The following is a 27,492-nucleotide window of genomic DNA, read 5'->3' as shown; positions in this document are numbered from 1 at the left end:
CTAAGGAAATTCAGGGAAAACTGTTATTTCACAATGTTAACTATTCTAAATGGCACTATAAATTGGAAAGGAAATCCATTAAAAAGTTGAATTCATAATGGGAAAAAATGGTCAAAGATTTGTGAAACAGGATGGAATAAATGCAGGGAAGGATCCTGGAACCTAAGATATTTTTCAATACATTTCAATATCCAGAACTCAGTGTTACAGCATTGATTTTCCAATGTAAAATACAACTCTCAGCCACACACTTTTCTGCATAACAGAGAACAACCTACTATTGCTCTTGCTTCAAGACCTGGATGTTTAAGTCATACAATAGGCAACTGTATTTTGGTTAAGGAGTCCATGACCTATTGACTGTCTCTTGAGTTTTCCAGCCTTTTGGGAAAAAAATAATACCACTGATGGGAAGTGGGATGTGGAATAATCCCCACAGAAATTAACAGGTTGGAGCATTTTCTAAATAGGTGTTTACTTCACCATGCTATGGGAAAATCAGAGTCTTTGTAAAGGTAAGGTGGCCACACATAACTGTGTTTAATTTAAGTCTTGCTAAGCAAAAATCCAACTTTCTTATAACCTTCTCAAGGTTTTTGTAAATGTCTTGGTCACCTTTACACTTACAGGTTTTCTTTTCTTCCCACCCAATTCTTTCTCTAGTCTTGGTATGAATTTCTCTTAGTATAGAAATTGCCTGCTAGCAACAGAGGATACATTTCAGAGAAGGATTTTTGAAGTAGGGGAGGAGGAGAGTTGAAAAGATTTTATGCCCTTCCCATCTTTCAGCACCTTTTACTATGACACCTCTCAGAGAGGGACACAATTCAGCCTGAGGGTGAAATGTCTCCTTAGCATCCAGGCAATATCTTCTGTTTGATAAACAGTTGGGGAGTTTGATAAGAGAACAGCTTAAAGCAAGCATGGTAGAAATGGCAGCAAGCAGATTCAATTTCTCCAAGAGTGCTTGAACACCTGGTTATAATAGAGCTAAATGTTAGCTGTTCTAGTGTCCTGATGTGTATATTGACTTGTTTTCCTTTGTGCCAAGAACTTTTACTGTATCTTTATTATCAACACTTACGGAACAGGGCAACACTTGGTTTGAACCCAATTTGTGGCTTTGAATTTGTCAGGTACAAGAGGACAATTCTGCAATGCTATTCTTCATTTTTTAAGTGACAGTAGGTATGTTCCAATTGTCTGTATGATCTGTATCAGAGTAAGGGGCTATGTGATTTTCTGTCCAAAGTCATGACTACATTCAGAGAAATCCAAATGTATTATAAACCTATTTAAAGGGATTAACAATACCCACAAATAAGTGATAGAAGTCATTACTTCCAGGCCTCCTATCTGCTCCTGAGGTACCAGCTGCAGGAGCAGATGACTGACTGAGTTGAAAAGCCACTAGATTCTCTGTAAGGAGCAGGATCCCTCACTGATTCATTGATCCTTGGTTGTCTACCAGTGTAAAGAGTTATTTTCACAGGATCACAAAGCACTCCTTGTGTCCCACATCCGATTATGGTCTTTTTATGTGGGAAAGAAGAGTTCTTCACTCTGTGTGACGACAACTTGTATCTTCCACCTTTTGGTTAATTTACCTTTGCTGGGAATATAGGTCTCGTTGTCATTGTTTTGTTCCTCACCAGGCTTCAGATCTGCTCTTTTTGGTAATTTCCCTTAAAAAAGGGTGTGCAGCCTGTATCCCAATGGCTGGAAAAGCCTGTACACTCTGTAAACTAAGAAAGAGAAACAATTAGGTGGTTTGAATTGTCCTTTAGCAATACTTGTTTTTGTGAGGCAACCAATGGATATATAGATACTTGACACAGGAAAACCACATAGTCCTATAGCTGTCTGCTTCTCTTCATAGACCATCCTAAGAAATGAGGTATTTGTCATGGAAAGAGCAGAATGATGTCTTCAGGACTATGTACCTAAAATTCTGCCACCTATCAGCCTCATGTAGACAGGGTATAAACAAGATGTTGCTCTATGTCATATTTAACAGCCCTAGATTTTGAGGCTGGAGGGACAGCTGTAATCTTCATTCCAAACCAATAAGAATCTTATTATAATAACCCATAGTTCCATAGATTGAATGGTGATAACTTGTTTCTTTCATAAAGTTATAATTTTATTCTTTCTTGTAAAAAGAATGCATTGTAGGTTTTCTACATTTAAGCTTTTTCTGCCTCCCTAATTTGTCTTGTCATTGTTAAATCTTATATCTACTTCTTTGTTTCCACCATTCTTTTTAAAGAATCATAATTGGTACTATTATCCTTGCTATGAGAATAATTAGCTATAGCTTTTTGACACATTAAATGGGGAACGTTACATTTTAAGCAGCAGGCACTGGAAAACTAAACAATACTGCTTTGAATAGGATCATAGAGAGGATGCTCAGGTGAAACAAATGCTAATTTTAGCAACTTGAACTTTATACCTTTATAGAAGAAAATTAATCACACTGTAGTTTTTGGCTGTGAAAGAGACAAAGCACTTTGGCCTCTTTTTAAATTAGAGCTTTGATATTTTTGGTGATGGAAGATGGTTGCACAGTGAATCATCCCCTGATGTGTTCAAAAGAGACTTGCTCTTACAATAGAAATAAAGTGTTGGATTCCTCTTCTATGTGGTTGGATAAGTCAAATATTGTCAAATGTAAACAGCACCATCCAGCAACACTTTCATTTTAGAAGTGGAATCTCTCAACAGAAAACTGGGCAATGTCACATCTCAAAAAATAAAGGTTACTGAATTTTAAGTGCACTAGCATGGAAGAGTCTGTTCCATGTTTAGCAAAACTAATTGTAGGAAACAGGTAAACACAGGTACCTGTGTGATATTTGAAAGGTGTCTGATTAGTCTTGATAGCTGCCCAAACTCCGTTCCTCTACTGAACATAATAGGAATTTGCATTACTTTTAGCAATACAATGTTGAGACAGTCAGTTGTTCACATTACCAAGGTATTTTAGTTTTTCAGAAAGGCCACCAGAAAAAACTGTAGATCTAAGAAACTTGTTTGGCATAAGTGAATTATAGTGATGAATTGGTCTAGTAATCATCTTGTTAACAGCATGGTTGTGATGAGCCTTTTTTTCTTAGAGGAGAATAAAGATATGATGTTTTTAATAAAATAGGAGGCTTTAATTTTTGCTAGAAGTAACTTTGGTCAACAGTGAACTGAAGTATTATTACAAAAATATAACTCAGCGTTCAACTGCAGTAAGTAAACAATTATGTAAGTGTGATGGAACTAATTGCTTTAACTAACATAATTGACACCTTAATATATTGGAAAATAGTATTAATTCTTTAAAACAGCATGTTAAGTAAATAAAAATGGTTTAATTAATGGAGTTATTACCTTGCAGTTTTTCCCAACCTATTGTTTCTGCCAGGCAATGTTAAGCTAAACAAGATTTTGGAACAAAATCAGTGACTTCACTTCTGCTTAAACAAGACTCTGACTTCTATACTGATTTCAGAATGATTCATCTGAAGCAAACTTAGTAAAACTATTCAGACCCTCATCTACACTGATAGCTAATATGAGCTTAAATGAAGACCTTGGGATTTAAATTCCCAAAACATACTTGAAACAGTTTCAGCCATGTGTTAGCATTTAAAAAATTAATTCAGTTCTTGCCATCCTGGTTTCTTCAGCTACACATAGTGGTACTTCAGCAGTCCAGGTGGGAGACATCTCAGGGAACAGGAATCTCAGGACTCCGAACCTCCTTTTTTCACCTGAATATTTAGCAGAAAAGAAATCCAGATTCTTGCCCTGCACTAAGCACATAGTTATTAAAATAAGAAATAGGCAATGACAGTTTAAAGCACATTATAGGACTGAGAAATATATGATAAGTTCCTGGAATTGCTACATCTGTTGTTCTGCAGGCTTCAGCAGATTATTTCATTCTCTGTGTCTCAATGACTGTAAGTGTAACTGGGGGTAAATCTTATTTCAGTCCCAGGTAAGATTACATATCCCCAAAGCAAGTCTTCAATTCTTTGCTCATCATAGCTAATTGTATTGCAAATTCTGCGGTGCAAGGATTAATTATTATTATATGCTTTTCATCTGGCACATTGGGCCATAACTGTGATACCACAGTACAAACAAACCACAGCAAAATTACAGGTACTTTAGATCCCCAGAATAAGACTGAAAAATTAGCAAGTGCTCTTGATTTTTAATTCTACTTCATTCTGCCAGACGCTGAATTCTATTTTGTTCTGCCAGAATATTTGGTAATTCCATAACCTTCTTCCATTTTACTTAAATTATATAATTGTTAGTTATCTCAGACATTTTACATCCATTGATTATTTGTCCACAAAGAAATGTGCAGTTTACACATGGCTGCATGCCCAGTTGATTGCCCTTCTAAACTAGACATTACCAGAACCAGTGCTATATCATTAAGAGGACACTCTCTGTTTCAGAATACAGTTGAAACTGCCTTGCCTTTTTCTTTCTTTGAAAGGTGCATTCAGGGTCCTCCCCTGTTAGAGATGCTTTTCAACTTCTGTCACTATTTTGACATTTTGATGCATCACCAGGGAATGCTGAAATAGTTGGTTTGACACTTGTGTCACAACCTTCCATCTTTGCGTGAAAGCATCTATTACTGTATTTCCACATCTAACCACAATCTAGACACTCATGACAAACCACAATAGTCATGTTAGCCCAAGTGAAGGAGGGAAAAAGAAGATCTTCACAGCTCACTGGCAAATCACCTTGACTCTGCTAAAGCAAGACGTGAGTGCTGATGTTTCACAGAGTCCCTTGGAACCAAAGCAACTTTCCATGCTAAAAGACAGGGGCAAATGACATGAAAAAATAAGTGAGGTCTTTGAATATATGAGGAAAAAAAATCATGATAAGAATGGCTGTACACTGGAGCAGGTTGGATGGGTTTATGGGATCTCCATCCTTGGAAATTTTCATAACTCATCTGGAAAATACTCTGAGTGACTTTGTCTAGTGTCAAAATTAACTATACATTATTCAGGGTGTTGAACTAAGTGAACTACAAAGGTCCTTTCTGTCTAAAATATTGTGTGATTCCAGGATTTGTTCTGTCTGCCCCCCTCATTAAGTACAGAAGACACTTCCATGATTGGCTTTTACTGTGTGTCTAACATTTAGATGAGCAGGTTGAATTAGATAAAGCTCATTCTAAGTCTGAGAGAACTTGAGAGCATGTAAGGGAAGTGTGCAAATTAATGCTAGAAAACAGCTACATTTCAACTGTTGTATCAGGAGCCTGTGGTCACCAGGAAAGCCAACATTCAGATAAGTTCTTTAGAAATTATGTATGGAGAACATGCACTCTGATCTCCAGTACCACTGGAATGAAATATAGGAAAAAGTATGATGAAAAAGTATTGTACTTGGTACCACAAGGTTTGTATCAAAGCGATCTTTTAAACATCTATAGGCAGGTGAGATGCATTCTGTCCTCTTGGCATAACTGAGTCTTCCTGGTGAAAAAAAGTCATTTATTCCCTTTTTAAGAAACATATGTTTTTCCGAAGTCAGTTCAGTTTAGTTTCTCCCTGCAAAAGCAGAAGAGAGATAAAACCACCAACAGCACAGTACAGTCCATTTAACATCTGTCCCTCCTTCTGGACACACTTCTTTCTGCCCATTCACCACATGGGCAAATTAAGATAACCACACTTCAAATTTAATTCCCTCAGGTACATAAATGGAGTTGTAGCAAAGGCCACTATCCACATTTATGGTATAACTTCATGTCTTTGCTTAGTTAGCATTGATTTCTATATGTATGCTCCCCTTAAGCTCTAAATGTTTCAACACTATGTGTATATTGCATAATATCTTGAACAGAAAGTCATTACATGAACTTGATGTCATATAAAGGAAATTAGCCAAAAAGGTGCCATACAGCTATAACTTTGGTTAAAGAAGTTGCTGCTTAAATTTTAAGTCTTGTGAAAAAATCAGATTTTTTTTCTTCTTTGCAGTTATTTATGAGCTTTGAATTGAATGTTATACACTCGGCAATGTTTCTACAGTTTCCTTCCTGGTAGTTTTTTGGAACATACTTTGGAAATTTGGCGGTGATAACATATTTCTTTATATTGTATATGCTAACCATCAGATTTTTACAGACAAGTCTGTTGAAATCTCAATAGTAAAGGCATAGAAAAACCGCTGTTCAGAATTCTGCCTTCTCTCAGAAAAAAACAAAAAGAGTATATATACTGCACATGACTCCATTTGTAGACCAGATAATCACAGACATACTTTTAAGGCCTAAGTTTAGTCCTCTCTCTACTGCTGCACCTTGCTGTCTACTCATTATATCACTGATAAAATTATTTGACAAGATCCTTGAGCCAAGAACTATTTATCAGTCCTGCAAAATGCTCAGCTAATTAAAGCAGCTAAATTAAATAACAGTTTTGGTGGGAGAGTGGGTGGCTTTGACAGAGCTATTTTGATGTCAGTCAATTAGTTTGCAAATCCATAACCATGCTTACATGTGGCATAACATCCTGGAGAATTTTGCTGTGCTGCATTTTAAAAGGGGTGAGATATACTCATGATATTGAGCATTAATTTATGTATTACTGGTTTATAACTCTTAAAAATCTCCCTTCATTTAGGATTTTCTTATGCTTTAAACTGTAGGAGCTGGTGTTTTAATTCTCTAATCCCCAGTTTAGGTGGAGACAGCAAAAGAATAGCCTAACTGTACCACTGAAAGGCATGTATGGTTTAGCTTTATTTCAGATTATCTTGCTAAAAATATAAATTAACATGTAGTATGATTCCCTTACTTAGTTGACTAACAGGCCAGAGACTGTGGTCAAAACCTATGCTGAAAACCAGGCAGCTGCATTTGCTCTGCTACTGTTATGCAACTAGTTAGCAATTAAACAATTGGTTAATCATCTGATTAACCAAGTGTAGCTGAGTCTACATGCTACAGTTGTTCCTTCATTTTACTGTGTATAGAATAGACATGGCTTATTGTTTTTAGATGTGATTGAAATACATAATTGGTGGGTTATATTTATTACTGATTTTGCTTGTATTCAAACTTTAAAAGTTAACATATTTTAGCTAATACTTTATAAGATTCTACCTATTTTCCTAAACCAGATTAGTGTTTACCATTGTCCATTGCATATGTGTGTGACTCCAACCAGGTATCAGACCGAGAGTGGGAAAGATTTTGATCCATACCCCTCAGAAGATAACTGGTAATTGGAATTTTCTTTACCTGCCTCTTCTGGCATAACCTGTCTTACTAGAATGAGAGGCTTCTTGGGTACTAATTCAATATATTGGGCACTGAACATTCATCTGCAGTGATTTTGTGTTCAGGTGCATGGAGTTGCAACTGAAGTAATCTTGGAAGGTAAAATATTATTCTTTCTGCATTCTGGTGTGCACACTAGTATTTGATTTTGAGAATCTGTTCATGTGGAAGACCTCAAAATTATATAGTCAATTGTAGAGGTAACCACTGGTGTCTTTAGTTCCCTGATTCTACATTTCTTTGTGAAAAATGTGTAATTCTAAAGGAAGATACTGTTTCTGTCCTTCCAGTTGTAGTACTGTATGTTGTTTAAAACAGTTATCAGTATTAAAAAGAAGTGGTTAATACATTTCTTGCTGTGTATTTCAATACTACTAACTATTAAATTCCTACTGGTCAAATTTGCCTTTGGTATATTGGCTAAAGCATTTGTCAGACTGACAGATATGGATGAAATTTATAGATTTCTAAGTGAGCAAACAGGGAACATGCACAAATATGGATCTCTACAGTAAGAATCAACAGTATGAGCCAATGAATGGATACTCTTTGATATACTCCTGCAAAGTTCTGGTGTTCTCTTAGCCACAATTATTTGATGAAGGTTTTTATCTTTGTAAACTAATATTCCTCATTCACTGTGAAATCAACAGCAGCTTGCAAAAGGAAGGGAAAGTGTAGAGCAGCATCTGTTTTACTGAACAATCTGCTGATATTAAACTTCAGATAAGGTATATAAGAGTGAACTGCAAATCCAGCACTAACAACAAAGAAATGTTCAAAGTTGATTAATCTTATAAGTCTGTTTCACTAGCACCAGTTCTCAAGGGGGAAAAGCTTCATATTAACATTTGACAAAGCTAATTTTAGTAACTGATAATTGATGGATCAGTTTTTCTAGCCTAATCTGGTTTCTTGATCTCTTGATCTCTGGTCTGTCTCCAAATAGGGTCCATTTATTTAATTTTACCCAGCAGCTCAATTATGCACAATAAGGGTACTTTAATTAATTGAGATTTGAAATTTCTAATACTCTCCGTGTCCCTTTGCTAGAGATAAAAAATCAAAAGAATCAGAGATTGGCATGATAGCAAAGGGTTCAGAAAAATCACCCAGAAATTCGAATATAAAGTAAAACACCTGAATTCTCCCAACTGGCTAGAATTCTCTAGATGAAACATTTACATCTGAGAAGCTACATAGTGGTCTAGTGATCCTGGATCAAGTCTCAACAGATCTGCAGTATAAACCCAGAGAGGAGACTCCAGTTCTTTGCTTCCTTGCCTTTTTGGAGTAGAGGTTTTTCAGACAGGGAAGGGAAGAAGAATTAACAGACTAAACTTGGGAGATGGGAAGGCAGGCAATGAAACATACCCTCCATACTGGCATCTGCCACAACCCTTGGCAGTCAGCACCTTTAGGAATTTCTATAGGTACAAGTTGTTTTTTCAGGCTTTGATGTTCCCAGCAAGGCAGTTTCCTGAATGGGACCACCAGAAGAGGAGACTCTCCTGCCCTGCCCCATAGTTTCCTTGGTGTCCTACCTGGTTCTGGTGCACAACATCAAACCAATCCACAGGGTTCACACTTCCAGCCTCTTTAATCAGAGTTAAGTACCCCTTTTCCCGCTCTTTTTTTCTGCTAGTTTGAAGTGGAAAGTCTTTGAAAAATGATTTTTACTGTGTCACAAGCATTACTTAAGTAGAGGCACAGATGCATTAATAATATAAAGTAAATGTTATTAAAAAGGAGGCCAGCCCCCATAAGCAGACCAACCTTCAAGTAGCATTTTTAAGGACAATATTGTGAATAATGATGGGCTAAAAATCTGAACCCATACAAATAACAGAAAGCATTTGCAATGCTGCATAGAGGAAGGAATTTTAATGTTTGAGAAACAGTCATTCTGCTAACATCAAGCAGGAGCTGGTTGACATTTTTCCATTGACAGAGAAATTAATAGGACAAAACTTGTTCACTACAGTGATTGTGACTGCTAAATTTTCTAGTTTCCACTGAAATGACCCCTTTTCCCCATATGCTTATTGCAGTTTGAATGACATTTTGAAAGAAGTTTTGTGACTGGGGACATGACCCAATGATTGCTTTGTAATTCTATTAATGTGTTTTAATAAGTTAGTCCCACAATACTGATGCAGTAAAAGAAAACACAAGCAGGGACTGCAATGCAGGGGTCTCTCAGAAACCCATTTTACTTGGGTCTATGTGTGCTCCTAAACCCATGCAGGTAGAACGACAGCACTTAAACATTTATGTCTCAGCCCAAGGGCTGGGTGTTTCAGCTAAAAGTTAAGGTAGTAATTTTTTTAATTGCAGTGACAGTATTGGAAATAAACATCTGGTTATATCCATAAATTATTAAAAAAAAAACCCAAAAAACCAAAACAACAGCAACCTAGAAAACATGTCAACTTTCTGAATACAATTTAAAACTTTAGCACTTTTCCCATTCCTTCTCTTCTATATTCTTTACCTTCTCCTCTCTCTGTTTTTCCCCCCTTTTTCTCAGTTTTTTCCTGGAAAAAAAAAATATTTAAAAAGAAAAATAATACTTACAGTTCTTTGTCTTGTTCCAAGTATTTCCAATAAGAGAAGAGGTTACAAAAGAGAAAAAAACAGAAATAAATGAGGAAAAATAACATCCATAACCTGAAAATTCCAGGTAGCCAAAATATTGCTTTTGCAGCTTTAAGCACAATGACATTTGAGATTGTGTTGAATTTTTTTAGAAAAACAAATCTGTTTTGAATCTTTCAGTTCCAACACAGAATAATTCAATTAAACTAAATCATATAATGATAACATTAATTTCAATTTGAAGTGATATTTTAGGTTTAAATATTTCATTGTAATTGAGATGCCATCATAGAATGATTTTCATTTTTGCATGGAACCTGCAATAAAAAACTACAATACTGCCTCAGTTTTTTGGCTCATTTGTCAGGGTGCAACAGCTTCTTTTCATTTTTATAACTGGATTTATGTTATATTTTAGGATATTTTTCTGAATCTACCTATTTTACTGTTACAAAGACATTGAGAAAATTAATGAACTAAATTTACTGAAACTGAGTCATATAAAAAAGGGATTTAATAATTTTTAAAAATATACAGAAAAATAGCTTATTGAATGACAAAGGGCATCTTATAACAGTCATGGTTTGAGAAGACTTGAATGTTAGGAGACCATCACTAAAACCTGTCAGGCTAACAAATGTTTTATTTCAAACAGAAATGTTAATTAGTGTGCATGTTTAATAGGTAATACATAAAGGTATCAGGTATCTATTGATGTGAAAGTATATGTAGAAAATAACAGGATTAAGTTAAATTTTTTAGTGGAAATCAAACAACCTCAACAGGTACAGTGAGTCCTCTTCATTGGTTAAAATGTATCACCTATAAAAGCACAAGCCTAAGTCTCATGTGAAGTTCATTTTGCTTGTTGTAATGTTCATTAATTGTATGGCATATAAACTGCAACATAAACCACTTCAGTTCATAAAAACTGTTCAAAATAGACTTTAGAAAGAAAAGAAAGTATATTAATGAAAAAAAAAAAGAAGATGAATTCTCATGCATGCAATGGTGTCTGCACAGTGCAACAAAGTTGGGCAGATACAATAAAAAATGGGTAAGGTTGCAAAACTAGTCTGAGGCTTAAACTTCATTATGGGTTAGTGATACAATCCAGTGCTAAGGTCACAATTTCTCATTTGTCAAAATAAATTATCTCACAAATATCCTCAGTGAAGTCTTGTTGCTCAGTTGTTTAAACCATCGAAATTTCGATAGGGTAATCAGGATGTCACAAAACGTTGGGGATGGATCATCATTCTGGGAAGGGCGCCCTTAAATGATGGAGGCTCTTACAGAGCTACATGGAGATTGCAACTTCATCAATGGGCTGAGAGAAAACGACACCTGAAGTACAAAATATGTTCCAGTTGGGAGAGAAGACAGAACAAGAAGGAAAGGAATCCAAGTGCACATCCTTCAGATCTGATACTGATGAATGATTTAAATCCCTATTTGTCCTTCAAACATTAAGTGCTTAGGGGAGATTTTAAAAACTCTTTCTGACAAACCAGAGTAGGCTCTATAGCTTCTAACACCCTTCATGAATGATATTCAAGCTTTTCTCAATTATAAAATTCCCATGTTTATTTACTAGATATAAGGTTGTACATTCATTAGTAAATATGTAATGAAAAAATGTAATTCATAAAAATTTTCTAGGGCAGAATTACTTTAAATTTCATTCTCATTGTCGACAATGTAGGATATGAAATATACTGTTTGCAAATCTCAACATGAATCTCACAAAACTAGCAAAAAAACAAAATCCCAAATCTGCTCTATTTAAATAATATAATTTTAATACAAATAATTTTGACAAGATTCCTCAGTTTCATTCCAAAGTCTAAAGACTGTAGGGTTTTATGAAAAGCTTCTTAAGGCTTTAAAAATCTGCACAAAAATTAATAGTGCAAATGAAAGTAAGTTTCCAATATTTGTATCACAAAGACTTCTGTCAAAAAAACACAGTTGGAAATAACATGCTGTTTGTCGTGTAATTGTTACTATTCACTAAAGCAGAAAAAGCAAGTGCAGAGAGCTAAAGAACTGACAGCCTAGTCATTTAAAACTACAGGTTGTCTACTGGATGACAATAGTTTTCGAAGTAGAGCCTAACCCATGCCGAGAAGTTGCTTGCTGGAAGTATATATAGGATAATATTTTAACACTTTAGTTGAATGGGGATTTTTTTTTTCTTTTTCTTAAAAAAAAAAAAAAAAAAGGAAATGCTATTCAGAAAATGTGATGAATGCAGGAATGGCATATAACCTGTTTTGTTCATTATTTCACAATGTTTGTCTATGTACAAGTACCTACATTCTAGATTAATTAAGTAAGTTGATTTAAACCTAAAAATTGAAGAAATGAATTTCCTATTACGCTCTGGGTGGCCAAAACTGGTGATGTGATTTTGTTTAATCTGCAAAAAACCAAAACATTTTGTCTAAGATGTGGCTCTCTGTGTGAAGAGCATCTGTGCAGGAGTGAATATTGCCCTAGTGACACTCTCGCATTCATGTTGCCCATTGTCAAACGCACAGATATACTGATCAGCAAAGTACAAATATTTGCAAGATGGAAGAGAGAATATTCATAATGGAACTGTGAAGCAGTAGGGAGGAATTTAAGAGACATCAGTTCTCCACTCTCTGTACTGGACAAACCTAATTTATTTTTCCTGGACCATAATCTCCCACCTATAATTAGAAAAAAAATAATTCCTTCTTGTCTGCTAGATAAAACTGGTAGGAAAAAGAGTATTGTTCTCATAAGTTTGTGGAAATGGTTAAAAAATGGCAGATGAAGTTGCTTTTTCTTACATGTAAGTAGTCATTTGATCATATTGAAATAATATTTCATAAAATGGGATACTTAGGTTGACAATGTTGTGACCTATTGCTTTTTATTAGCATAGGCATAGCCTCAAACTGAAGTTACGGGCAAGTCTTCTTGTCCAATTCACAATCATTCTGTTAAAATTGTTGAGGGTTAAATCTAGTTGATTAGCAGAGACTGAGTTAAATTAGCAATTTTAATTTTAGTTGGATAACTACTTGCTGGAGCTGGGACTTGCACAAAAACAGCCAGATCCCCCACCAAAACACAAACAAAGCAAGCACTAGCAAGGGTAAGTTCGTGTAGCTCAAAGAGACATTTCAAGAGGTTTAATAAAACCTCAAACAGTAAACTAGAGCTTTGGAAAACACTATTCCTACTATTACAATGAAACAAAACAAACCACACACACACAAAACCCCAACAACAACAACTTCAAAAAAACCCCACATACTTTTGTTGTACAGACAGCTTTTTTTGCTTTATGCTAACAAAGCACATTGTATTAACAAATCTCTGGAGATGCTATAGTAACTCCAATTTCATTTGAAGGTAAGAAATAAGGCACATTAGATTTGAAGAGGATTTGCAAAGCCCTCAGCAGTTTTGCCCCAACTGCTATTACTTTTTATTCTGTATATTTGCTCTTCCCGGTTCATCCCATCCAGCTTTAGGCACTTAAATTAAGCCCCTGGTCATGAAACAGGTTCACATCTTAGGTGCATTAAATTGTCCTCTGAAGTTGCTCATCTTCTTCTGTTGACTAGAAAGAAAGCTGGGGCTCTTAGCTCAGGTACGTCATTTTAAATGCCTGATCTCATCTGTAGTGATTTGCTCATGGTTATATAGGTCATAGGTTCTTAATGAACCTCTATGTTTTATTCATGCATCACCTGTTTATATTTTTTATTAGGTGTTGCAGTAAATATAATGCATCAAGGTCTGTCGGTGTTGTCTCTATTTTATTTCATTATTTTATGAGGTTTTGAATCTGGACCGCTGAGATTAATAGATATTTTAGCACTGACTTCAGGGGTAGCAGGGCAAGAAACTATCCTTCCTCTGAACCTCCGGGCACTTTAAAAATAAGTCAAATAATTGACAGTGTAATAATAATAAAGGATAAGACTTTCTGACCATAAATGAGAGCAATGTGCATGATCCCTTGAGCTTCATAAACTTTAGTCTCTGATTTTAATAAAGCCTGGGTTTGATGATAACTGCATTTTCCTTTCCGCATTTGTGCAAACGTTGCCATACCAAACACAGGGAATTAGTGGCTGCACAGTGAATTATGGAGTTGGGACCATTTGGGAGGTGCATAAGGATTCTCTTGCCTTTCTTGGCCAGGTGTTATTCACAGACTTAAATTCAGATTTCATCCACAGTGCTATGCTGTATGAATAGAGCAAACCGAAAGCTGTTTGTCACTTAGTTATGAAATATTTCAGTAGCAAAGGATGTTTTTAATGATTCTTTAGAGCCATATCTGTTTATGCCCTTCTGACCAAAGAACAGAGAAGTACTGGGTAAGAAATTTTTTTTTCCTGTAAAACATCGGACCTTACATCAAAGTAAAAAAATTACTGACATGCTATTACTTATTACAATAAAATTAATTATGAAAGTAAGGTTTATATCTGTTACTAAAGAACAGACATTTGTTCCCTGTTTTATTCCATATATTTCTTTGCCTTCAGCTAGTAATCTTTCTTTGAAATACCATGGAAACAAGCAAATATGCCTCATTAAACTTTCCTTGCAGAGAAGAAGAGAGACAAAAAAAAAAAAAAAAAAAAAGAGTAAGCAGAGAATTTTTAAATCATAGAGTAGGAAAGAATAAAATAGAAGTGGTGACTAGATTGTCCCTTTTAATTCTTCCAGGTACCACAACAACTTGCTTCCTAATTTCCTTCTCTCTAGTTGGACTGTTTTTCAGCTGTATACTACATTATTACTTCACATTTTACAGTCATGCCCATCATTGTAAGATATGAGTCACAGCTGATACCTGGCAGGCCCTTATTATAGCTAAAATAATGCTTTTATACTTGATTTTCTAAGAAATTTTGTTTAGATTCCCATAAAATAGTATTCTTAGATGCAAATCTTGTGTAAATTAACATGTAGCTGACAGCTTGCCCATAGATATGTTTAGAACTATTTCCTTGCTATTGAAAAATTGAGCCAGATTTCCAATGAGACTACGCTAAATTCAGTAAAGCTATGCTGATATATATGTGTATATTAAGGACTCAGATAAGGAAAAAATTATTAAACCCGAATTTGTAACTATACTCTTTAATAAGTGATTTAAAATTCCTTTGTACGTAAAAACAATATCAGCTTTCAGCAATATACCTTGCTCTGCCTCCATGTGTCATTGAGATCTTAATGAACGGGTTGTGGAAGATCCACACATCTCTTTTTAGTTAGAATCCTCCTCCACATTTGCCCAGTACATCTCCTGTAGTCTTAAATAGGAGAATGTCTGTGAGGGACATGTCTTGAAATTAAACTCCATTCTTCAGAATAGCCCCATAATCTTAAAGACAAACTTGATAGTGAAAGAGATATTGATTTCACTGAATTAGTATTTTGCACCCTGAAATCTACTTTAACAAAAGAAAGATCAATAAATGACTTTCTTAGATCAGCCTATGTTTTTATTTAGCTGGCAGGAGGGGTAATTCATTTCCCAATGTGTTAATTTCTAACATTGCAAAGGCAGAGGTTCTCAAGACCCCTTTACTTTGACACAACTCAAAGCTAAAAGGAGATAAAATACAAGCTGTATTCCAGTGTGAGCCTGGAGGCAACCAGAGAACGGCACATATCTAGAGATCACGAGTATGCATGAATCCTACTTTTGCACATTGTCCTCTTGTACCTGGGTTATATCCCCATTTAGGACAGTACTGGAACACCTAGACCCCATGCTTGGTTTCAGTGCCCCTTCTGAAAAAGCTGAGAATCACAGAAACACAGAATCACAGAATGTCAGGGATTGGAAGGGACCTCAAAAGATCATCTAATCCAACCCCCCTGCTGGAGCAGGAACACCCAGATGAGGTTACACAGGAAGGTGTCCAGGTGGGTTTTGAATGTCTCCAGAGTAGGAGACTCCACAACCCCCCTGGGCAGCCTGTTCCAGTGTTCTGATACTCTTACTGAGAAGAAGTTTCTTCTCAAATTTAAGTGAAACCTCTTGTGTTCCAGTTTGAACCCATTACCCCTTGCCCTACCGTTGGTTGTCACCAAGAAGAGCCTCTCTCCATCCTTGTGCCACTCACCTTTTATATATTTGTAAACATTAATAAGGTCACCCCTCAGTCTCCTCTTCTCCAAGCTAAAGAGACCCAGCTCCCTCAGCCTTTCCTCATAAGGAGGATGCTCCACTCCCTTAATCATCTTCGTGGCTCTGCGTTGGACTCTCTCCAGCAGTTCCCTGTCCTTCTGGAACTGAGGGGCCAGAACTGGACACAATATTCCAGGTGCGAAAGGCCATAATGGGTGAACTAGCTTATGCTTCATCCATGCATGGCTTTCCTCATGATGGTGTCATCTTCCCCATCTGGAGCTTCTGTGAGAGCTTTTCCCTTCAAATGCCCCAGTGTGTATCTACCTGAAGTAGATTCAGGTAATTAGTTCTCTGATTCAGTTCCTTTATTAACCCCAGGCCATTTTCAGAGGAATACAGTATGTGAGTGGGGGACAGATTAAGAAAAACATAGTGATGAATTAAATCTAGAGCTTGATTTCCAATTAAAGGTTAAAAACAAACAAACAACAACAAAAAACCAAAGCCAAATAACACACACACAAAAAACAACCCCCCAAAAAAATTCTGCAGGAAGACTAGAAATGTAATAGAATTAACCCTGTGCCAAGAAAAATGATGGATCATGAGGAGATTGCCTATTCAAGCAAAGAAATGTCATGTCAAAAAAAAATATCCACACTTTGAAAATCATTTGGTAAAGTATCTCAAGCTGTGCAGCCCTGCTGCAGCCACATTACTAATGGGAGGTAAAGGCAGTAATTGTCGAGGACTTCCTGCCACGTCATTGCCTTTTTGCTGACCCACGAAATCCAAAATGTCAGTGTCTCCAGGAGGGAAACAAGTGCTTATAACAAGATCCCAAAGTGGCTGTAGACTAGGAGAACACTGTGGGTACAGCACAGCCCAACCAGCAATTAAAGGTTTGGTCCAAGAAAAAGGTTTTTGGTTTTGTTTTGTTGTTTTTGTTTTTTTTTTTTTTCCTAGAAAATTATTCACATTTTATAATCCTATTCCTATGACTGAAAATCACAGTTCTTTGAGGCAGAGAGAAAATTCATCAGTACCTTTAGGGAAGATTTTTCTTTTTGAAAGGCAAACGTGTTACTCTAATGATTTTAACGGCAAAATGTGTTATTCTAGTTATCTGGCTTCCTGCATGACAAATATCACTTTATAACCCATGCACTTAAGCTTGGTAATTTGTAATTGAACTAGGGCACATCCTAGTGCTAAGGAAAGGCTAGTGGAAAGACCTCCATTCTTGACTGGAAAATTTGAAGTGATGGAGATGGGAAGAGGCTGAGAGGTCTTCACCTATTATAACCTGGAAAGAGAAGGCTTATGGAAGTCTTACCAACGTATAGAAATACCTGATGTGGAAGTAAAGAAGGTGGGACTGGACCTTTCCCAGCGGTGCCCAATGACAGGACAACAGGCAGAGGGCACAAATTCAAATGTACGAAATTCCTTTTAAATTTGTGAGAAAACGTTTTTCCTATATGGCTGATCAAATGCTAAACAGGCTGCCCAGAGAGGTGAAAGAATCCCTGTCCTTGGAGATGTTCAAATCCCAAAAGGACACAGCCCAGAACAACCTGCTGTAGATTACTGTTCTTTGAGCAGGGAGGTTGGATAAAATGATCTCTAGAGGCCCCTTCTAACCTCAACCATCTTGTATTTCTGTGATCAACCACTTCTTCCTGCAATCTAATAACCAACAGCAAATAACAGCTAATTACCCTCCAGAGTAAAAATCTGCATTTATTTCCCATTTAATTTTATCTTCAATTTCTAGCTGTTGGATCTTGGCTTGTGTCTGACCACTTGATTAAAGAGCTCTCTTCTAGCCACTCTTTATGTACTCTCAGATCAAGGCACCTGTTAACCTTCTTTTTGATAAGCCAAAGGGTATTTCCACAAATAAATACTCCATGTTCTCTGTTAAAATGGAAATTGAGCCCTTAATCTAGCCAATTTGCAGGCACGGGTACTTTACTGTCCAATCACAATCTGTACAGAGTCTGACTGTTGAACTCACATTATTCATTGTCTCTTACAGCTTCTAATCAGTCCAGACAATAAAATGTAAAAAAAGAAAAAGTCCCCAAAATTGCAAAACACCCCTCCCAGCCACAAATGTCCCCTACAACCTAAGCTTGCAAGCAATGCTAAGTAAGTCTCTTTAAGGTTCTGGTATGATGTACAAATGACCTGGAAAATAGTCAGCCATAAAAAGGCCAATTGTAAAGGGCTAAGGCACAAAATCTACCTGACCCATCTTTTTTTTTTCTTTTTTATAAATTTACTTTGGTAGGGAGTATATTGGGATTGTTCCTGGCAGTCTAAAACACTGCAAATAGACAATTATAAAAGATATACCCGGTTTAATGGGATAGAGATTTGATCGAACCTCAAAGAAGAATTTGCAATTGTGGGCAAATTGATTTGCCGTGTTATACTGGAAAGACACTGCAGTAAGGCTAATAAAATCAGTGGTGTTATGCAACGTAAAAATTTGAAGAATTCAGCAATGTGTCAAGACCGGTAGATGATAACAAGAAATATCTAAGAACAGGGAGATTCCTTTAGGCTGTATACTGAGTTTATAACCCTGTTTCCAGGAGATGGGTTTATTGCTGGATTCTTGTGTTTAAAGGACACTGGGGATGAGAGAAAAAATATATAGAAAATATATTTTGTTTTAGCTGTGAACTGTGTTTAATTAGTGTTCATATCAATGGACTTCTTCACAGCAAATCTCGAATGTGATGTTGAACAATGTCAGCTGCGAGGAGGTGCAGGAGTGTGGATGAAAGATGTTCTCTCCAAGTTCACACCTGCCTTCTGGAGTCTCATTACTCAAAGTCCATCTTATGCTCTGAGTTTGAGAACTCATGACATGGACAATAAATACTACTTATCAAAGCAAAGTTTAATCACTTTCCACCATCGAATTTTCCTTATCAGTTCTATCCTACTCTGCTGCTCTTACCTAACCTTCATGTAATCTCCGACATAACAAGACTAACAATAAATAATTCAGTGGGATATAGTAAGCTTACTCCCTATGTCAGGATCAGTGGATTTTTGTTTCTGCTGCTGCTGCTCTTTTTCATTCTAATATGGTGGAAAGGAGTTTTGTTTATTCATTTGTTATTGCCTATTGTTCCTGCATCTGTCTACTCCTCCCTGAAAATAAAGGCATTTTTTTGTTTTCTCACTTTCTTTGTATAAAAAAGTGAGCTCAAATAGATTACCTTTTCAAAAACAATAGAAGACATAAAAGTACATCTGTTTAAGCAATTAACAGAGCAGCATGCCATTTGAAAGCCTAGAGCTATTGGAAACTCACCTGGCTTCAGATGTCATTTTAAACTCAGAGTTTGGTTTGGGTCACTGCAAGGGACAAGAAATGTTGGAGCAGGCCCAAACTTGCTGGCAAGCTCCTCTCTTTAACAGGAACCACTTCTATACTCTACATAATTAAAATACATCTATTTGGCGTGAAATTAATCTTTGGGCTAAGAAATGGAAATTATAAGTGTCTATGTGTTGTGCCCTAAATATCAACAAAGTGTGTATGCTTCCATCATTGTTGGAGCAAATCAAGCCAATTCAACAGCCAACAAATTATAAATATTCAGTTGACCTGTCACTTTCTGTCTAGTTTTAGGTAAGCTGAACTGCACGGGGTACTTAATAGATGGTGGTTAGAGAATAAATCAGACCACCGTGGAGCGTTACAAGTGGCATCAAACCTCCATGTTTGGGGAGCTGAAACCCTTTTTGTAATTTTTTTTTTTGTTTTATTTTGTTTTGGGGTTTTTTTTGTTGTTGTTGTTGGGGTTTTTTGTTTGGTTGGGTTTTTTTTGTTTTTTTTTTTTGTTGTTGTTGTTGTTTGTTTGTTTTCTTGTTTGTGTTTTTTTTGTTTGTTTTTTTTAATTTTTTTTTTATTATTTTTTTATTTGGTTCCTGTAACCAGTCTTTCCATGCTTCACTTGTGTGGAAGTTTCCTGCATACTAGATATTAACCTTAGTCCAATTTTACCTTTCACATCAGCAAGACTAGAATTATCCAATGCTGAATACCACAGATAATCTCATCTGAATTTTATTATAGTAGATTCCCAAAGCTTTCTCAGGTTAATTAAGCACACTCATGTGATGAAGATTATTACCTTCCCCAACATTTTATTTCCTCCACCAGGGACTTTAGCTTGCCTATCTGATTCCAAGTGAGATAATAAACAATGCCCACAACCAAGAACTTAAAAATCTCATCATAAATCAGTAAAGAAATTTTTGGGAGGAAAGAGGTACCCTTGTTTTAATTTTACAGAAAGAGGGAAAGGACATAGAACAATTAATGAGCAGTGACACATAGGAAATTTCCAGTTTAGCCAGGAACTGAATCTATTCCCTTGAAGCCTCCTTTCCTGCCTCAGCCACCAGCCCATGTACTTCCTCAGACCTCTGTTCAGTTTCTCAGCAATAACAACAATTAGGAAAAACACAGAAATCACTTAATTAACCTCCATAGATTTTTTGTTGTTGAGGAGTATGTTGGGGAGAGGAAATGAGAAAAGAAAAAATGTAAGTGAAGCAAAGAAAAGCACAATAACTAAACGTTTCAGGCAGTGGTCTAAGTTCAGGGAAACTGCTTGCCCTAATTTGCAGTAACTTGCACTGAAAAAACTCTTCAGGCAAAGTGAATATTCATGAATCTGACCTTCTCTCTTTTCAGGATAGACACACTGGTATTTGGGGAAAATCTTCTTCAAAAATGTGGTTCTCATCCCAATGTAAAGTAAAAAGAAAACAGGAATTGACAAGGCACCTCAAATGGTTTCTATAGCATGAGATTGTGGTCTTCCATTCTCATCATCAGCAATGTGCTCCACTACCAAATAAAAGATGAGTTTGCAGCAGCCCCCACATGTACTTATTCTAAAATTTGTACTAGGTCATCTTCTGCTCTCAGCTGTGGATGTATTTTGCAGTGACAACCAAAAAAATGTCACTTGTCAGAGCACAATGAGAGTGAGGGTGATTACTGGGCTTTGATTACTGCTCTAAAACAAATAAAGAATACCAATAAACTAAATTACATTCTGAGCCCTTTTACTGTAGCTTTGAAAAAAAAAAAAGCCCACTAGATCACAGAATCACAGAATGTCAGGGATTGGAAGGGATCATAAAAGCTCATCCAGTGCAATCCCCCTGCCAGATCAGGAACACTTAGATGAGGCTACATAGGAGTGTGTTCAAGCAGGTTTTGAATGTCTCCAGAGAAGGAGACTCCACAACCCCCCTGGGCAGCTTGTTCCAGGCTCTGTCACCCTCACTGAGAAGAAGTTTCTTCTCAAAATTAAGTGGAACCTCTTGTGTTCTAGTTTGAACTCATTCCCCCTTGTCCTACCATTGGTTGTCACCGAGAAGAGCCTGGCTCCATCCTCCTGACACTCACCCTTTATATATTTATAAACATTAATAAGGTCACCCCTCAGTCTCCTCCAAGCTCAAGAGCCCCAGCTCCCTCAGCCTTTCCTCACATGGGAGATGCTCCACTCCCTTAATCATCTTTGTTGCCCCGCGCTGGACTCTCTCCAGCAGTTCCAGTGGAAGCATTTCACTAAGGGTTAAAGGACATTTTTGAAGAAGAGCAAAACTATGTGAGAATGCTGCATGGTTTTATGTATAAATGGTTTATCCTTGCATTTTCCTTCCCATCAATCACTTCCATCAAGGACTGAAAGAAACATTCCTTCTTTTTGTTCAGGCTGCATAGATGATGCTCATTCTTTTTGGAACAGCCTTGGAAAAAGCACAACAATTCCAAATCCTGTGATAAAGCTAGTGAAAACTCCCAATGGTCTCACTCTGTATTTGGACCATGAGAGACGTAGGACACTTGGAGGCAAAGCCAACATTCCTAGTGATTCATCAGATTCATAGGTAGGTAGGGTCAAAAAAGATCTTTGTGCCATAATCACCTTCAAGAATAATCCCCCAAAAGTTATCAAATGAGCATATCTCTCCAGAATACTCTCCTATAAACAGTTTAGCAGAACAGGAAGTGTTGGTGACCCTTGATACCTTTTCTTGGAACTAGTAAACTCTCAAAAGACATTTTTCCCCCCCTTTACTAAGAATTAGGTTTTCAGCTTCCAGTGATTCAGTCTTTCCCAGGAACAGTCTTTTCTTACTGTATCTGGATTGTCTCCTTGGATTTAACACCTGATGATTTGGAGAAAAAAAAAAAAAGAAAAGCAACTTCCCCCCCAAAAAACAATAAAAAGGAGAGGCTGTACTTGTGACAGAAGTATTTGTTTATTTGTTTCAGTTCCATGTTCAGGTCTTGCATAGGAGAAACTAACTTAGAATCAGATGCTTTGCATTAGTTTTCGATGATGTAAGTGGAAGGTAAATAAATTCCTTAGTGTTTTTGCCCATGCGTATGTCCTTGTTAACATTCTTTTGTCTTAAAGGCAGAAGAGACATGAGACTCACAGAAGCTCTATTTTGCTATTGATCATACATTTTTTAATCTTTGCTTTTTTAAGAGTTCATAAAAGGTTAGTGCTTTTTTTCCCCAGTCTACTTTAAAGCTGTCTGTAGAAAAGGTTGATTTTTTTCCTGCTTGGAATTGCCAGGGACAGGTTGAGATTTCTTTAATTAAAATACTGAGAGAAAGAGAGATAACTAAATTTCCCGAGTTTTACCTTTAATAAACACCAGTTTATTAGATACTTCAAAGCAGCCACTCTTTGGTGCGTATTTCAACATTTTACTTTTCTATATAACTACCTTGTGCAGTCCTGTCTATGATCCCTAAACAGCAGCAATTTCCCTTTGCACATATGCTTTTGTATAAATCAAATCACTCACGTTATAAACTCAAGCAGTGAAAGATCAAGGTCCAAAGCACAAAGAACTTAAATTCTTGAAGTGAATAAGTGACCAGTGGAACAGCACATAAAGATGAGGAGGTGCACCTGCTGTATGTAGATGTTCCAGGAGAAAATTCTCTTCAATAGCCTGAAGTGAAGTGATGTAATAGAACCACATGATTTAAAATAATTGTTTCCTATTGGGAGACTCTTCTGAGCACCTGCTTCTCATGTGTTGGATAGTCAGAACTGATATCCAACTCTGTCCAGAGACTGACTGTATCCAGTTCCCAACCTGTTTGACATCACAAATATGATTCTTCAGGATCTACAGATTTGGCCCCAACACCTACTGCGGAATTATTGTTCATGCACATTTCCTGATTTTGCTGCAAAGATTTACTTACATGATCAGGTAAGTGCTGTTTGCAGAAGAGTTGTAACAGCTCAGATCATAAATAAGGTATTTTAAATATATGTCCTGGTTTTGGCTGGGATAAAGTTGACTTTCTTCCTAGTAGCTAGTATAGTGCTGTGTTTTGGATTTAGTGTGAGAAAATTGTTGATAACACACAGATGATCTAGGTGTCGCTAAGTAGTGCTTATAGTAAATCAAGGACTTTTCAGCTTCACATGCTCTTCCAGCAAGGACATGTGCAAGAAGATGGGAGGGGACATAGCCAGGAGAGCTGACTAAAACTAGCTAAAGTGATATTTGATACCATATGATGTCATACTCAATATGTTAACTGGAGGGGACTTGGCCGGGCAGCTGTTATTGCTGCCCAGGGACAGGCTGGGCATTGGTCAACAGGTGGTGAACAGTTGCATTGTGCACCACCGTTTTTCTTTATTCCTGTATCATTATTATTATTATTTTATTTTATTTTATTTTATTTTATTTTATTTTGCTGTCCTATTCAACTATCTTTGTCTCAACCCATGAGTTGGGTTTTTTTTTCATTCTCTTCCTCATCCCACTGTGTGTGTATAAGGTGTGTTGAGTAATCAGCTGCATGGTCCTTAGCTGCCAGCTAGAGTTACAGCACAACAAGATGTCACCTTTTCCATCTAATGGCCTTAGACACTTTTTAATGTAGTTCTAGGAATTTTATTTATTTTCAAAGTCCTATGTAACTGCTCAGACATCAAAGGTTGTATTGTACATGGGAGCATCTCTTACTATTCAAATACATGTTTACTCTGTAAGGCCCAGTCCAAAAGATTTACTGAGGCTGACAGTTTATATTATGCTCTGTGACATCCCTGGGCACATTATATGGGCAGAGAATCAAACACCAGTTCCAGGACACTCCAGTGTGTATTTTATCAACAGAAGCAGGTTTTATGAAAAACAAAAGAGATTTCTGTAGTTTAGAAACTTTTCTACTGGCCCAGTTATATCTGTGACCATCCCAATTTTAGTGGACACTGGAAGAAACTCTCCAGTTTTTCATTTGAGTCAATGTCAGTTCCCCTCTACTTCCTGCCTTCCTCCCACCCTAAAAACACCAAACAAATGCTCTCTTCCCGTGACGTTCGATATTGAGGGCATTTGCTGAGAATATGTCTAAAGCCTCTCTGTAGTCCATGGAACTTTAGCAAATGCTTAACTGCTGTACTAAATTGCATTGTATGGCTCTGATCCAAAGCCTATTGATGTCAAAGGAAGAAAAACTCCCATTGACTTCTGTCAGATTTCAATCAGGCTTTTTTTAACGGAAAAATGATTATGCACTTACACTTTTAAACATTTATTATGAAAAGCCTCAGCAAATAAAAATTTATGAATAGACTCCCGCAAAACAAAAGTGTCAGCAGCTGAAATACTAGGGCAGATGGTCTTTCAAGATCTGTCACTCCATCAGCATTGTGCAGTTTAAAGGCACCACATGTACTCAGTCTTCTGAGAGGGCGTGTGGACAAGGAACCATTTTGATTCATTATTTTTCTAGTGAGACAGATTTGATCTTGGAGCCAGATGATGACTGGGACCTTTTGCACAATGTTTTGTGTTCATCCATTATTGCATTGATGTAATCCTTGTAAACTTTCCAAAAGAAGTTTTGATGCCTTTAATGTACCATACTTTCCTGTTTAAAAGCAATAAAAATCCTTAAGATTCTACCACATTTTAAGATAAAAATAGCATATATGTCAATAATGCTTATTTCTCATTTGTAGTCTTTATTTTATTATTATTTTTTTAACAAGTTTCAAAGACTTTTAGGATAAAGGTCCTTATTATCCAAATCAGGAAGAGATAAGGTTGGCTAGCAGAAGAACTGGGAATGGAAGATGGTCACCTTGGTAATCTTGAACCTCTTACACTAACCTCCTGAGAACATTGCTTCTTTATTGTATTTAACACACTGAGACATGACTTTTTCTCCTCTGATTTTAAATATAGCTGAAATGTGCAGTTTAGGAGTGCAGTCAGTTAAGGTTGTTCCTGCGTGCAGCTCACCGAGCTATGAGCACCCCTCCTGAAGTTGTTATCTTTCTCCATCAACTGTAAGCAATTGGATTGCACCCTTGGGGACTTACCTAAGTGCTGAAAAATACAAAAAATAAATATAGAGCTAAGTATTTCCAATATGTGCTTTAAGGATGAGAACATCTATAAGAAAAAAAAGGATCATCTCTGTTACCCGCAAAGCAAACACCAAGGGTTTTGGGAATGGCAGGACCTGTAGACTGGGAAATTAATTTCACTGAATGAAGCGTCTTCAAAACTACAGGGTTAAGAAGCAATTTAGTGAGAAAAATTCTAAACATTGCAATAAATGTTTGTTTTCAACTGCACCACATAAAGAATTTTGACTTGTATTTCCATGGAAAGAAATATTTTCACATACCTATGTTTTGTACTAGCTGTTACCCGAACTTGTGGAGCGTTTTTAACTTATGGTGGTTACAATATTGACTTGGATCTCTTTTATTTGTTTCCTTTTGGATGGTTGTTGGTTATAAAAATTTTAGAACAACTCAGATAAATTTTAGGAAGTTAAAGATGATACAGGATAGCCTTCATATTAAAGAAAACTGCATCTTACTGATACATGAGTTCATTAAATTCCTACGTAATATGATAATTAAAAAGAAAGTATTAGAACTATGTGTGCAACAGTCCTTGAAATATTTTGTTAAAGTGGTGTGGTGGCATTTATAGCTACAATTATTGCAGATAAAGTTGAAAGAAATGAGTAATGGTTGAAAACAATATTTAAGTCTTTTAAGCAATATTATAAAGCAAAAAATGGAAAACCATATTGATCAGGGTTAAGGTTTCTGCAGCTGTTTGATATTCATCTGCATTTAGCACTAGAGAGTGTATGAACTACTATAATATCCTCATCCACTCATCTTTTTAATTCTATTTTTTTTTCTAATGTGTTTAATTCAATATTTTTTTTCCTGATGTCTGTGCCATGGTATTTATTGTATCATTCTTTAAATTAACCAAAGAAACCATTTCTGACTAAATACACATATATATGATTTTTATAAGAAAACGTGAGTTTTTAAATTCACTGTAATATAGAAGGTTAGTTTTCACTATATATTATAAACCAGTCTTTGGAACACAACACAATCTAGAACTCCCTTTAGCAGTTTCCAACATTCACATCAATCTTGTATCATAAAAAAATATGATGGAATCAATATTGTGATGATAAACTGTAAAAAATTGCTTTTGTCTGGATTCAGTAGAAATCACAAGTGGTTCGATTCAGCTTGGGAACATTGAAACCAGCTTCTTAAACTGAAAAGGCTGTTCTAAAAGAAAACTAAGTTTGTGTAATGTAGAAGTAGGTTTATTTCATTCTTTGTTACTAAACCAAATGTTTTTGTTCTCTTGCCCTTACACATTCTCCCCTACTGAATCAAGATTATTTTTTCTGCTAATTGGATTCATTTGGGATTGTAACTGATACACTACAGCTCATCTCCAGCATGACACAAAATATCTTAGTAATATTCTGTATGGAAATCCTCTGTATGGACTTTGCAACATCTTCTGAAAAATACAGACATCCACTAGGATCAAAATACAAGTGAGTGGCTTTCCTCTCCAAAACAGCTAAACAACAGTATATTTGGAATATGGCTATGACTCTTCCACTGCTGATCTACTGGAAAATTGTTGTTAACCAAGATTACCTATTAGCTATATATGAAAGACAATATTAATAGTAATTCCAGGAATGATATACAAAACACGTTGAAGACTCCTTAATGATAGGCCAATGTGATACTGTGAACAACCATGCTTGCTGTCCATGATCTATGATGGATACTTGTAAAATCTTGATCATGTGCTGAGTGAAAGCTCCTGATACTGTAGTGCCTTAAGCAGCCAATAAGCATGATGAATATATGCTTGTGGACAGCGTCCTATCAGACATAAGGAGAATGTTGGCAATGAAGACAGGTTAATGCAGAACAGAACACAGGCAGAACATAACTTTTGCACTTAGATATTTAACTTTTGCTCTTTGGAACCCCTCCAAAAGAAAATTCCTCTCCTCCTATAATGGAGCCAACAACAAACTTTGGCT

This window comes from Nesoenas mayeri (genome assembly GCF_963082525.1).
Source record: "Nesoenas mayeri genome assembly, chromosome: 1".
NCBI lineage: Eukaryota > Metazoa > Chordata > Aves > Columbiformes > Columbidae > Nesoenas > Nesoenas mayeri.
This window is presented reverse-complemented; position numbering follows the sequence as displayed.